Source organism: Balaenoptera acutorostrata, chromosome 5 (genome assembly GCF_949987535.1).
Source record: "Balaenoptera acutorostrata chromosome 5, mBalAcu1.1, whole genome shotgun sequence".
In the NCBI taxonomy this organism is placed as follows: Eukaryota; Metazoa; Chordata; class Mammalia; order Artiodactyla; family Balaenopteridae; genus Balaenoptera; species Balaenoptera acutorostrata.
The window spans coordinates 23,190,827-23,201,738 of NC_080068.1; the positions used below are offsets into that span (position 1 = coordinate 23,190,827).

The 10,912-nt window shown below is 39.8% G+C and overlaps 1 pseudogene; it reads right to left on the minus strand.

The window, feature by feature from the left end:
- Positions 1–927: 927 nt before the first annotated feature.
- LOC103006171 (AP-2 complex subunit beta-like) lies at positions 928–1,798 on the minus strand (annotated as a pseudogene).
- Between the last annotated feature and the right edge of the window lie 9,114 nt (positions 1,799–10,912).

A 10,912-nucleotide genomic window follows, 5' to 3' on the forward strand; every position in this document is an offset into this window, starting at 1 on the left:
AGAAACTAACACACCACTGTAAAGCAATTATACTCCAATAATGATGTTAAAAAAAAAATCCGCCTGCCAATGCAGGGGACACGGGTTCGAGCACTGGGCTGGGGAGATCCCACATGCTACAGAGCAACTAAGCCCGTGAGCACAACTACTGAGCCTGCGCTCTAGAGCCCGCGAGCCACAACTACTGAGCCCGCGTGTCACAACTACTGAAGCCCGTGTGCCTAGAGCCTGTGCTCCACAACAAGAGAAGCCACCTCAATGAGAAGGCCCTGCTCGCCACAACGAGAGAAAGCCTGTGCCCAGCAACGAAGACCCAACGCAGCCAAAAATAAATAAAATAAAATAAATTAATTTTTTAAAAAAAGATTGCATAGTTTCCAGGGAAATTATTTTTTAAAAAACTATAAAGGTTTGAACAGCAAAGGAAACAATTTACAGAGAGAAGAGTGTACCTACAAAATGGGAAGAAATATTTGAAAAACATATCTAATATATAAAATACATAATATGCTCAAACAACGGAGTAGAAAAAAAGCAACAAATAACCTGATTTTATTTTCAATGACACTTTGCTTTGCTTTAATATTTGTCTTTTTCTGCCTTTGAAGTGAGCTCTTGATTACAAAATATCAAATGACAGTCAAAAATGCCAGCCACTGGCACAGGATGGAGAAGCCCACAAGTAAGGACATACAGCAGCAGGTGGCAAGAGGTGGGAAGTGATTGAAGCAGTGGTTACAAATGTTCACAAGAAGCTAAAACTATTCAACAGATTGTGCCCTAATGTTAGTACAGGTTAGACTAGTCACTACCTTGGTGCGTGGCCTCAGTATTTTTGGCTTCAGATTGTATGTGGCAATATAATTTCTTCCAGTTAAGAGTTCTTGGCTTGCACCAGTGACGGTGGCTGGAGGGCACTGGACCAGTCTATTCGTTTTTCAAAACGCTGTTGTAGACCTGAAAGATGCACTGGGAGACGTCAGGAGCTCTACACTTAGTGACAGCATGTAACTGGGGTTTCCTGGCTGGGCTACAGAGCTTGGCCAAAATCCAAATGCCATTAGTGAGCTTCAGGGATTGATACAGAATGTCCTGCCCTTCCACATTCGTCTTGGCAATAGAATCAACATTGTTGTTTTGCAACTTGCTGAAAACAGTGTCAGCATTTAAATGACATCCCTTAATCTGAAACTGAAGTTCATTTTCATTGGGACTATCCTTCCATGTTGCAAGGAAGACCTGGCACTCCATTTTGCTGTCTTCTACAAAAAAGCACGTTGAGTGGGACGAGGCAGCTGAAGTAGAAGACATCAGTGTTGTTTTTCACCGCCACCTGCAGGTTGTTCAGAGGTACTATCTTCATGAATGGGCCCAAGGTGTTGAGAGGCAGGGAGCCATCAATGCTCTGGTTTGGCACCAGTGGTGTAGGGATGGCCAGAGGCGTGCTGGGGATGACACCAAACCTATTACTGTTAAACTGAATTGCAAAGTCTGTCATGTGCTGCAGAGCTTTGCTGGTGAAGGTCATTTCCATATAGACGTGCCCTTGGCGGTGAGTAAATATTCCCGAAATCTCCAAGCCTTTAGCCTTTACTGCAGGCAGCCAGACAGCCTTTGGAGCCACATATCCACCAGGCGCCATGCCTATCCCCATGGAGAGGTCAAACAGGTCATTCAGACCGCTGCTGACCACAGCAGGAGTAGGTGAAGGAGCAGAGGTTGCAGGCACTGATGGTGGGATGAAGGATTGTCCCACCAGACTCTCTAGCCGTCCACCCAGGAGATCCATCTTTTCCAATTAGAGTTTTCTCCAGATATATGCCCAGGAGAGGGATGGCTGGATCATATGGCAACTATATTTTTAGTTTTTTGAGGAACCTCTATACTGTTTTCCATAGTGGCTGCACCAATTTACATTCCCACCAACTGTAGCAGGGTTCCCTTTTCTCCACACCCTCTCCAGCATTTATTATTTGTAGCCTTTTTTAATGATGGCCATTCTGACCAGTTTAAGGTGATATCTCATTGCAGTTTTGATTTGCATTTATCTAATAATTAGTGATGGTGAGCATCTTTTCATGTGCCTTTTGGCCATCTGTATGTCTTCTTTGGAGAAATGTCTATTTAGGTCTTCTGCCCATTTTTTTGATTTTTTTCTTTTTTTTTTGTGATTGAGTTGTATGAGCTGTTTGTATATTTTGGAAATTAAGCCCTTGTTGGTTGCATCATCTGAAAATAGTTTCTCCCATTCAGTAGGTTGTCTTTTCATTTTTTAAATGGTTTCCTTTGTTGTGCAAAAACTTGTGAGTTTGAATAGGCCCCATTTGTTTACTTTTGCTTTTATTTCTATTGTCTTGGGAGACTGACATAAGAAAATGTTGGTACGATTTATGTCAGAGAATGTTTTGCCTACGTTCTTTTCTACAAGTTTTATGGTGTTATGTGTTATATTTAAGTCTTTAAGCCATTTTGAGTTTATTTTTGTGCATGGTGTGAGGATGTGTTCTAACTTCAATGATTTACATGCAGCTGTTCAACATTCCCAACACCACTTACTGAAGAGACTGTCTTTTCTCCATTGTATATTCTTGCCTCCTTTGTCGAAGATTAATTGACCATTGGTGTGTGGGTTTATTTCTGGGCTCTGTTTCATTGATTCATATGTCTGTTTCTGTGCCAATACCATGCTGTTTTGATTACTGTAGCTTTTGTAGTATTGTCTGAAGTCTGGAAGGGTTATGCCTCCTGCTTTGTTCTTTTTCTTCAGGATTGCTTTCGCAGTTCTGGATCATTTGTAGTTCCATATAAATTGTAGAATTATTCTAGTTCTGTGGAAAATGTCATGGGTGATTTGATAGGGTTGGCATTAAATCTGTAGATTGCTTTGGGTACTATGGTCATTTTATCAATATTAATAATTCCAGTCCAATGGGATATCTTTCCATTTCTTTGAGTCATCTTCACTTTCCTTTATTAATGTTTTATAGTTCTCAGCATACAAGTCTTTCACTATCTTGGTCAGGTTTATTCCTAAGTATTTTAGTTTTTTGGATGCAATTTTAAAAGGGATTGTTTTTTTTCATTCCCTTTCTGATATTTCATTTTTAATGTAAACACATGCAGCTGATTTCTGTATGTTAATCTTGTATCCTGCTACCTTGCTGAATCTGTTTATCAGTTCTAGTAGCTCGTGTGTGGAGTCTTTAGGGTTTTCTATATATAGTATCATGTCATCTGCATATAGTGACAATTTTACCTCTTCCCTCCCAATTTGGATACATTTTCTTTCTTTTTCTTATCTGATTGGTATGGATAGACTTCCAATATTATGTTGACTTAAAGTGGTGAGAGTGGGCATCCTTGTCTTTGTTCCAGAAGGCTAAGTGCTTTTCACCATTATGTATCATATAGGCTGCAGGTTTGTCATAAACAGCTTTTAGTATGTTGAGATATGTTCCCTCGATAGCCACTTTCGTAAGAGTTGCTTGTGAGCTCCCAGAGCTCACAGAGGTGGCACCAAGAAGGAGGCTGCTATGGCAGCTCTGCCCCTCCCTTCACCTGCCCCTCAACAATGGTGTTTTGCTTCTATGGCCAGCCTGTGTTTCTTCTGCATACACCCCAGGTTGGGCCGGTACCACACTCCAGCCCCTTCAGGCTGTCTCCATGCAGCCAACCCCAGTCCTCTCCCCTGGTTTTTCCTCTGAAGCCCCAGTTTTAGCACCCAGCCCCACCCCACATACCAGTAGGCACACTTCTTGGGCTGGGGACTGCACAAGGTAGCACAGATCCTCTGTGCAGGTCTCTGTTTTGTCTGCTGCAAACTGGCTGCTGTGCTCTCCCCCAAGCCTCTGAAGCTCCTTTTCTGCCCCAGCTGATCTCCCCACTGGTGAAGGGGCTTCCCAGGGTGAGGGAAACTTTCCTCTTTCACAGCTTCCTCCCAGGGGTGCAGGTCCTGTCCTGTTTTCTTCTTTTTTTTCTTTCATCCTATCTCATTACATGGAGACCTTTCTTACACTTCTGGGTGTCTGAGATCTTCTGCTAGCGTTCGGTAGGTATTCTGTGAGGACTGTTCCACATGTAGATTTTTTCTGACATATTCACGGGAGGAGATGAACACCATGTCCTTCTATTCTGCCATCTTTTTTTTTTTTTTTTTTTTTTTGAGATATACATTTTAAAGTAATAACTAGGATTATTACTTATAACATTATACCAGAACATATAAGATTTTTAGACGTTTCCTGTAATGTCTGAAACATTTATATTAACATATTTCCATACATATTTCCATACAAATACAAATATAAGATTTTTAGAAATTTCATGTAATGTCTGAAACATTTATATTAACATATTTCCATACATATTTCCATACAAATACAAATATAAGATTTTTAGAAATTTCATGTAATGTCTGAAACATTTATATTAACATATTTCCATACATATTTCCATACAAATACAAATATAAGATTTTTAGAAATTTCATGTAATGTCTGAAACATTTATATTAACATATTTCCATACATATTTCCATACAAATACAAATATAAGATTTTTAGAAATTTCATGTAATGTCTGAAACATTTATATTAACATATTTCCATACAAATAACCCAATGAAAGTTTAGTATTAGTTGTTTTGTTTGTTTTTTTATACTGCAGGTTCTTATTAGGCATCAGTTTTATACACATCAGTGTATACATGTCAATCCCAATCGCCCAATTCAGCACACCACCATCCCCACCTCATCGCAGTTTTCCCCCCTTGGTGTCCATATGTCCATTCTCTACATCTGTGTCTCAACTTCTGCCCTGCAATCTGGCTCATCTGTACCATTTTTCTAGGTTCCACATACATGCATTAATATACGATATTTGTTTTTCTCTTTCTGACTTACTTCACTCTGTATGACAGTCTCTAGATCCATCCACTTCTCAACAAATGGCTCAATTTCGTTCCTTTTTATGGCTGAGTAATATTCCATTGTATATATGTACCACAACTTCTTTATCCATTCGTCTGTTGATGGGCATTTAGGTTGCTTCCATGACCTGGCTATTGTAAATAGTGCTGCAATGAACATTCGGGTGCACGTGTCTTTTTGAATTACGGTTTTCTCTGGGTATATGCCCAGTAGTGGGATTGCTGGGTCATATGGTAATTCTATTTTTAGTTTTTTAAGGAACCTCCATATTGTTCTCCATAGTGGCTGTATCAATTTACATTTCCACCAACAGTGCAAGAGGGTTCCCTTTTCTCCACACCCTCTCCAGCATTTGTTGTTTGTAGATTTTCTGATGATGCCCATTCTAACAGGAGTGAGGTGATACCTCATTGTAGTTTTGATTTGCATTTCTCTAATAATTAGTGATGTTGAGCATCTTTTCATGTGCTTCGTGGCCGTCTGTATGTCTTCTTTGGAGAAATGTCTATTTAGGTCTTCTGCCCATTTTTGGATTGGGGTGTTTGTTTCTTTGATATTGAGCTGAATGAGCTGTTTATATATTTTGGAGATTAATCCTTTGTCCGTTGATTCATTTGCAAATATTTTCTCCCATTCTGAGGGTTGTCTTTTCGTCTTGTTTATGGTTTCCTTTGCTGTGCAAAAGCTTTTAAGTTTCATTAGGTCCCACTTGTTTATTTCTGTTTTTATTTCCATTACTCTAGGAGGTGGATCGAAAAAGATCTTGCTGTGATTTATGTCAAAGAGTGTTCTTCCTATGTTTTCCTCTAAGAGTTTTATAGTGTCCAGTCTTACATTTAGGTCTCTAATCCATTTTGAGTTTATTTTTGTGTATGGTGTTAGGGAGTATTCTAATTTCATTCTTTTACATGTGGCTGTCCAGTTTTCCCAGCACCACTTATTGAAGAGACTGTCTTTTCTCCATTGTATATCTTTGCCTCCTTTGTCATAGATTAGTTGACCATAGGTGCGTGGGTTAATCTCTGGGCTTTCTATCTTGTTCCATTGATCTATGTTTCTGTTTTTGTGCCAGTACCATATTGTCTTGATTACTGTAGCTTTGTAGTATAGTCTGAAGTCAGGGAGTCTGATTCCTCCAGCTCCATTTTTTTGCCTCAAGACTGCTTTGGCTATTCGGGGTCTTTTGTGTCTCCATACAAATTTTAAAATGATTTGTTCTAGCTCCGTAAAAAATGCCATTGGTAATTTGATAGGGATTGCATTGAATCTGTAGATTGCTTTGGGTAGTATACTCATTTTCACAATGTTGATTCTTCCAATCCAAGAACATGGTATATCTCTCCATCTGTTGGTATCATCTTTAATTTCTTTCATCAGTGTCTTATAGTTTTCTGCATACAGGTCTTTTGTCTCCCTAGGTAGGTTTATTCCTAGATATTTTATTCTTTTTGTTGCAATGGTAAATGGGAGTGTTTCCATAATTTCTCTTTCAGATTTTTCATCATTAGTGTATAGGAATGCAAGAGATTTCTGTGCATTAATTTTGTAACCTGCAACTTTACCATATTCATTAATTAGCTCTAGCAGTTTTCTGGTGGCAGTTTTAGGATTCTCTATGTATAGTATCATGTCATCCGCAAACAGTGACAGTTTTACTTCTTCTTTTCCAATTTGTATTCCTTTTATTTCTTTTTCTTCTCTGATTGCCGTGGCTAGGACTTCCAGAACTATGTTGAATAATAGTGGTGAGAGTGGACATCCTTGTCTCGTTCCTGATCTTAGAGGAAATGCTTTCAGTTTTTCACCATTGAGAATGATGTTTGCTGTGGGTTTGTCATATATGGCCTTTATTATGTTGAGGTAGGTTCCCTCTATGCCCACTTTCTGGAGAGTTTTTATCAGAAATGGGTGTTGAATTTTGTCAAAAGCTTTTTCTGCATCTATTGAGATGATCATATGGTTTTTCTTCTTCAATTTGTTAATATGGTGTATCACATTGATTGATTTGCGTATATTGAAGAATCCTTGCATCCCTGGGATAAATCCCACTTGATCGTGGTGTATGATCCTTTTAATGTGTTGTTGGATTCTGTTTGCTAGTATTTTGTTGAGGATTTTTGCATCTATATTCATCAGTGATATTGGTCTGTAATTTTCTTTTTTTGTAGTGTCTTTGTCTGGTTTTGGTATCAGGGTGATGGTGGCCTCATAGAATGAGTTTGGGAGAGTTCCTTCCTCTGCAATTTTTTGGAAGAGTTTGAGAAGGATGGGTGTTAGCTCTTCTCTAAATGTTTGATAGAATTCACCTGTGAAGCCATCTGGTCCTGGACTTTTGTTTGTGGGAAGATTTTTAATCACAGTTTCAATTTCATTACTTGTGATTGGTCTGTTGATATTTTCTGTTTCTTCCTGATTCAGTCTTGGAAGGTTATACCTTTCTAAGAATTTGTCCATTTCTTCCAGGTTGTCCATTTTATTGGCATAAAGTTGCTTGTAGTAGTCTCTTAGGATGTTTTGTATTTCTGCGGTGTCTGTTGTAACTTCTCCTTTTTCATTTCTGATTTTATTGATTTGAGTCCTCTCCCTCTTTTTCTTGATGAGTCTGGCTAATGGCTTATCAATTTTGTTTATCTTCTCAAAGAACCAACTTTTAGTTTTATTGATCTTTGCTATTGTTTTCTTTGTTTCTATTTCATTTATTTCTGCTCTGATCTTTATGATTTCTTTCCTTCTGCTAACTTTGGGTTTTGTTTGTTCTTCTTTCTCTAGTTTCTTTAGGTGTAAGGTTAGATTGTTTACTTGAGATTTTTCTTGTTTCTTTAGGTAGGCTTGTATAGCTATAAACTTCCCTCTTAGAACCGCTTTTGCTGCATCCCATAGGTTTTGGGTCGTCGTGTTTTCATTGTCATTTGTCTCTAGGTATTTTTTTATTTCCTGTTTGATTTCTTCAGTGATCTCTTGGTTATTTAGTAACGTATTGTTTAGCCTCCATGTGTTTGTCTTTTTTACGTTTTTTTCCCTGTAATTCATTTCTAATCTCATAGCGTTGTGGTCAGAAAAGATGCTTGATATGATTTCAATTTTCTTAAATTTACTGAGGCTTGATTTGTGACCCAAGATGTGATCTATCCTGGAGAATGTTCCGTGTGCACTTGAGAAGAACGTGTAATCTGCCGTTTTTGGATGGAATGTCCTATATATATCAATTAAATCTATCTGGTCTATTGTGTCATTTAAAGCTTCTGTTTCCTTATTTATTTTCATTTTGGATGATCTGTCCATTGGCGTAAGTGAGGTGTTAAAGTCCCCCACTATTATTGTGTTACTGTCGATTTCCTCTTTTATAGCTGTTAGCAGTTGCCTTATGTATTGAGGTGCTCCTATGTTGGGTGCATATATATTTATAATTGTTATATCTTCTTCTTGGATTGATCCCTGGATCATTATGTAGTGTCCTTCCTTGTCTCTTGTAACATTCTTTATTTTAAAGTCTATTTTATCTGATATGAGTATAGCTACTCCAGCTTTCTTTTGATTTCCATTTGCATGGAATATCTTTTTCCATCCCCTCACTTTCAGTCTGTATGTGTCCCTAGGTCTGAAGTGGGTCTCTTGTAGACAGCATATATATGGGTCTTGTTTTTGTATCCATTCAGCCAGTCTATGTCTTTTGGTTGGGGCATTTAATCCATTCACGTTTAAGGTAATTATCGATATGTATGTTCCTATGACCATTTTCTTAATTGTTTTGGGTTTGTTTTTGTAGGTCCTTTTCTTCTCTTGTGTTTCCCACTTAGAGAAGTTCCTTTAGCATTTGTTGTAGCGCTGGTTTGGTGGTGCTGAATTCTCTTAGCTTTTGCTTGTCTGTAAAGCTTTTGATTTCTCCATCAAATCTGAATGAGATCCTTGCTGGGTAGAGTAATCTTGGTTGTAGGTTCTTCCCTTTCATCACTTTAAGTATATCATGCCACTCCCTTCTGGCTTGCAGAGTTTCTGCTGAGAAATCAGCTGTTAACCTTATGGGGGTTCCCTTGTATGTTATTTGTCGTTTTTCCCTTGCTGCTTTCAGTAATTTTTCTTTGTCTTTAATTTTTGCCACTTTGATTACTATGTGTCTCGGCGTGTTTCTCCTTGGGTTTATTCTGTATGGGACTCTCTGCGCTTCCTGGACTTGGGTGGCTATTTCCTTTCCCATGTTAGGGAAGTTTTCGACTATAATCTCTTCAAATATTTTCTCTGGTCCTTTCTCTCTCTCTTCTCCTTCTGGGACCCCTATAATGCGAATGTTGTTGCGTTTAATGTTGTCCCAGAGGTCTCTTAGGCTGTCTTCATTTCTTTTCATTCTTTTTTCTTTAGTCTGTTCCGCAGCAGTGAATTCCACCATTCTGTCTTCCAGGTCACTTATCCGTTCTTCTGCCTCAGTTATTCTGCTATTGATTCCTTCTAGTGTAGTTTTCATTTCAGTTATTGTATTGGTCATCTCTGTTTGTTTGTTCTTTAATTCTTCTAGGTCTTTGTTAATCATTTCTTGCATCTTCTCAATCTTTGCCTCCATTCTTATTCCGAGGTCCTGGATCATCTTCACTATCATTATTCTGAATTCTTTTTCTGGGAGGTTGCCTATCTCCACTTCATTTAGTTGTTTTTCTGGGGTTTTTTCTTGTTCCTTCATCTGGTACATAGCCCTCTGCCTTTTCATCTTCTCTGTCTTTCTGTAACTGTGGTTTTTGGTCCACAGGCTGCAGGATTGTAGTTTTTCTTGCTTCTGTTGTCTGCCCTCTGGTGGTTGAGGCTAAGAGGGTTGATGGGAGGCTCTGGTGGTGGGTAGAGCTGACTGTTGCTGTGGCGGTCAGAGCTCAGTAAAACCTTAATCCACTTGACTGTTGATGGGTGGGGCTGGGTTCCCTCCCTGTTGGTTGTTTTGCCTGAGGCAACCCAACACTGGAGCCTACCCGTGCTCTTTGGTGGGATTAATGGCAGACTCTGGGAGGGCTCACGCCAAGGAGAACTTCCCAGGACCTCTGCTGCCAGTGTCCTTATCCCCACGGTGAAACAGAGCCACCACTTGTCTCTGCAGGAGACCCCCCAACACCAGCAGGTACGTCTGGTTCAGTCTCCCCCAGGGTCACTGCTCCTTCCCCTGGGTCCCGATGCACACATTACTTTGTGTGTGCCCTCCAAGAGTGGGGTCTCTGTTTCCCCCAGTCCTGTCACAGTCCTGCAATCAATTCCCACTAGACTTCAAAGTCTGATTCTCTAGGAATTCCTCCTCCCGTTGCCGGACCCCCAGGTTGGGAAGCCTGACGTGGGGCTCAGAACCTTCACTCCAGTGGGTGGACTTCTGTGGTATAAGTGTTCGCCAGTCTGTGAGTCACCCACCCAGCAGTTATGGGATTTGATTTTACTCTGATTGCGCCCCTCCTACCGTCTCACTGTGGCTTCTCCTCTGTCCTTGGACGTGGGGTATCCTCCTTGGTGAAGTCCAGGGTCTTCCTGTCAATGATTGTCCAGCAGCCAGTTGTGATTCTGGTGCTCTCGCAAGAGGGAGTGAGAGCACGTCCTTCTACTCCGCCATCTTGGTTAATCTCCTATTCCGCCATCTTGATTCAATCTCTATATGATTTTTTTGCCTTTTTTCTTCTACTTCAGGAAATCAAATGATCAATGCCTGAAGGAGACTGACCAGAGGCCCAAGGACACAGGAAATATCAAGGTCATCACACAAACTTCAGCCCCATAGCACCCCTAAAACCCAGAACCTGAGGAAGCAAAAGAGGGGACAAACTGACTTAAAAAGGACATTAGTCATGTATACCACCTGCAAGAGTATATCAAGGGGCTTGTTTCCACTGATGTTGACAAGAGACGCTACAAAGGCACTTTAAGTTTCCAGTATAATGGGGGGAAAAAAAACTATTACAACATTGGCATTGTAATGTATTTTCCCTTAACCATCATAGAGGTTGTGTCCTCTTCATATGTAA